Source organism: Humulus lupulus, chromosome 6 (assembly GCF_963169125.1).
Source record: "Humulus lupulus chromosome 6, drHumLupu1.1, whole genome shotgun sequence".
Classification (NCBI taxonomy): Eukaryota; Viridiplantae; Streptophyta; class Magnoliopsida; order Rosales; family Cannabaceae; genus Humulus; species Humulus lupulus.
Window position 1 is genome coordinate 7,293,971 of NC_084798.1, and position 4,339 is coordinate 7,298,309.

Consider the following 4,339-nt stretch of genomic DNA (forward strand, 5'->3'; position numbering starts at 1 on the left):
CTTTACATCAGAAAAGTGGGCACTCGGTCCTTCAAACTCACGGCAAACAACATCGCATGTAGAATCAAACACCTCCAAACCACGCCGGAAAAAATTATCAAGCTCAATCGAAATCCCCACTACTCCAAACAAAAAAATCTACCCCGAATTCGTCAGGGAGAAAAATGGACTAAATGGGAGGGAATTTTCCTTCCAAACAGTTATTGTTTGGGTTCGGAGGGACTTTTCCTTTTGAAAGGAGAAGAATGGCCTAAACAGGCAAAGACACGAATCAAACAAAAAAAAAGGTGACCGGTTACTAAGGGGTGACTAAGGGCATAACGGTACTTTGACACCCAATAAACTCAGCAACTAAATCTGACCATCCATTTTCTAAAACAATAAATCCAAAGGCTCAAAATCAACACAGGACTAAGTCCTTCAAAACAAACCGAGGGATGGAAGAATTCCCCATAATAAAAATATAGTTTTAGAAGAATTATTGTTTCAGTAAAAAGAGGATCCACCCGCAATTCTATCGTATGAATATAAAATTTATTCTTAAAACTCAAATCTTTTCTATATCTATAAAGACAATTGTTTTTATAATTAATTATAAACTATAGAAGAAATTTTTATTTACTAAAAATACTAGGAATATATGAACATACTTAGAAATATAAAAAAATATACCAATAAATACTGTTAACCCAGTATAGATAGTAATAATAGAGATTTATTAATAAATGAACTAAAAAAAAGTCTAGATAATCAGTTTAATAATTTATCACATAATATAGTAAATATTCTTAGCGAACATCGATCATACACAATTATTAAACAAGGAGTATAATATTAGCTATAAATTTATATCTGGTCAAATAACTTTATTAGAAAGTATTAAAAGTAATATTTACAAAAATAAAAATCAGACTGTCTCATAGACACAACTGATTATTAGTCTCCAATATTAGTCTCTAATATATATTTACAAATACCATAATTTCATAAATACAATTTCCTTAATTTGATTGTCATCTATTATTACTAGGGGTGCACACGGGTCGGATTTTCGGGTTTCGGGTTCATCGGGTTCGGGTTAAGAAAAATGGTACCGAAACCGATCCGAAATTTCCGGGTTTTTTCGGGTTTCGGGTTTTTTCGGGTTTCGGGTTTTGGGTTTTACTCGGGTTCAGGTTGGGCTGTGCCATTTGTGTTTTGGGCTGAAAAGCCAAATTTTGCAAAAATACAATTTTTTTTTTTAGATTTCGGGTTTGATTTTGGGTTGGGCTGGGACTAATGGGTTTTGGGCTGAAAAGCTAAATTTTGCAAAAATTCCATTTTTTTACACTTTTTTTTTCAAAAATACCATTTTTTCAGATTTCGAGTTTGAACCCGAACCCAATTTTAACAAATTTCAAACCTGAACCCGACCCGACTTTTGTCGGATTCGGGTCGGATTTAACCCAAATCCGACGGGTTTTCCCAAAAATGGGTTTTCGGGTTACGGGTCGGGCGAGTTTGCGGGTTTTTCGGGTCAAATGTTCACCCCTAATTATTACATTTATCTATCTTTTCATGCAAATAACATCAATTTGGCATTTAAAATTTAAAACACACCAAGCTGAGAAAAACTCCTTGATTGGTCATCCGTATAACGGAATTTCCCACCAAAATGTGCCTTCTTAAAGATGCAAATCGCAGAGACTTGACATATGGTTCGCCTCTATATTGTGACTTCCAAACATTTTGGCCTCTTATTACTCAATGAAACACACCATTTCACTAGTCTACAAAAAGAAATCTACTTTTCACTCAAAAAAAACAAAAAGAAATCTACTTGGGCCGAATATTTTGGGCCTAATAACACTTAGATATATGGACAAATCATTATTTGATGTCTCCTTCAAAAAGCAACTATAATGAACCAATCCTCGACAATACAAATATATAATTTTCTAATTTTTCAAGCCATAACTCAATCTAAATTGCATTTAACATCCAGTCCAAATTTTGTATGAATTAGTTTTTGCAATATTAACGTTGTATATATTGATGAGAGTAGTTAGAAATGATTGATTTGTCAAAGCGCATTGTACTTGTATTGATGTTTAGTTTAGAAAGTGACAGCATGTAGGGTGTATCACTTTCCACAAGTTAAAGTATATGTTTAGGAAATTTCTTAGTTTTAAAGTCGTCTTGTTGATATAAAGTATCCCTACTCATAATGGGAAGAAGAAGAAAAAGTCAAAACGATAGTGAAATATCCATTTTCCACACTCTTTCTCTAAGTCATTTATTGTCGAACCTATAGTTGTGCGGACCATCGCTCATCGATGGATGCACATGCGCTGTTCAAAGTCATTGGAGGCTTGATTATGACTATAGTTGGTAGTGTTAGAACAAACCCTTAGAAAGGAACAATTTTTTAGTGAATTTTTTTCTATTAGACGAAAATTAAGGAAAACTAAGATTTTTTTTTTCGTGTGTGAGCTTTTATACAATTTATCCCACATTATGTATATACATGAATATTCCAATCAATGCCCAATCACAGTATTTTTAGGCCCAATCAAAACGAAAACACAATGAGAAATTCACAAAAATACATTAACATTTTAAAAAAAAATGAAAAATACGTTAGATTACAAAAATACGGAATTTTTATGAAAAACACGGAGGGGCAAAAGTGTAAATACGGAATAGCAGTGAAATACAATTTTTTTTTGTTACTAGTCGTTATAAATTCGTAAACATGTGTTATAGATTCGTAAACCAATTACGTAAAAACATTTTTGTAAACAACATTTACAAATATATAACCAAATTTTATAGATTTGTAAACAAGTTTTACATTTTTATAGACAATATTTACAACATAATTCGTTGCTAAATTATTTTATTTTTGTAACAATGGTTTACATAATTAATTTTATAACTAAATTTTTTTTATATTTGTGACTAATATTTTTAAAAGTAAGTTGTGAATTTAGTTAACATATTTGTAACAAAAATATATAAAACTAAGTTTGTAACTAAAAGATATAATTTTATTTTATAACTAGTATATACAAAAATGTTAAATTGCATTAAACAAGTAACATATATATATATTTTTTTTAAATTGTAACTACTAATAAAGAAATAGAATATATTGATTAAATATATAATATTTTATGTAAACATAAATATTTATTTATTAATAATTATATTCGTTTTAAATATTTATAAGTAAAATAAATTTATTTGTATTTATTATTATTATTAGCATACTAAAAGTATGTATGAACTAATTACTGAAGAGAAAAAGAAAAAAAAAACTAAAGTGTAGAGAATAGAAAGAAAATAATAAGATATTATCGTATATATATATATATAAATATTTATTTTTCAGTTTAAAAATAACGCGCCCAAAAGATTTAGAATTGTTTAACTATATATAAATATCTATTTACATATATTTAATATTAGTTTGAAGAACAGGTGAATATGTGCATAATTGTATGAGGGGGTAAGCAAATTAGAAAGTCTGAAAGTTAATATAAAAAATTATAGTTTATACTATAAATTTGTAATTATTTTATATAACTATATATTTAGATTTTTTTTTTTCTCAGAGTTTAGTTTATAATTAACCCAAACACAATAACAGTAACTTATAACTACATTATGACAAGACTTTGTTTTATATAAGCCTTTGTTATCTATCAACCTTTGTTTTACTTGAAATAGTGGGATCCACACAATTCGCACTTCTGGACCCAATAATTAATTCATCCAGAAAATTTCATGCTCAAAATATAAGTTAAGATAATTCATATAAGTTAAGATAATTCATATAAATATATAAGGAGCTTCTTAGGGTCATTATTTTTTCCCCTATTGTAGAAGCGTTTTTAATTTTTGGTACTTGGAAAAATTATAATCAAATTTTTTTATGACAGCGTATATAATAGTTATAGTAGGTATATCACAAATTTTCAGGAAATTATGAATAATTTATAGTGCTGAAATTAGAGTTCAAATAGTTTGTTTTTTCCTCGTGAATAAAAAAAAATCAAACACACGTGCAACTGACTGTTTAAACTCTGATTTCAGCATAAAAAATTATTCGGAATTTTTTAAAAATTGGCAGGAAGCTTATTATAACTATAATATACATCATCATGCAAAAATAAAAAATTGAGTTATAATTTCTCAAAGTGCTGAAAATGCCAAAAATTCATATATATATATATATATATATATCTTCCCTATAAAAAGTATGTAGATATTAACTTCAGGAGAATATACTAAATATTTAACAGATGCTTTGAAAACCAATTAAAAATAAATATTTATTAATTATATTAATATAAAT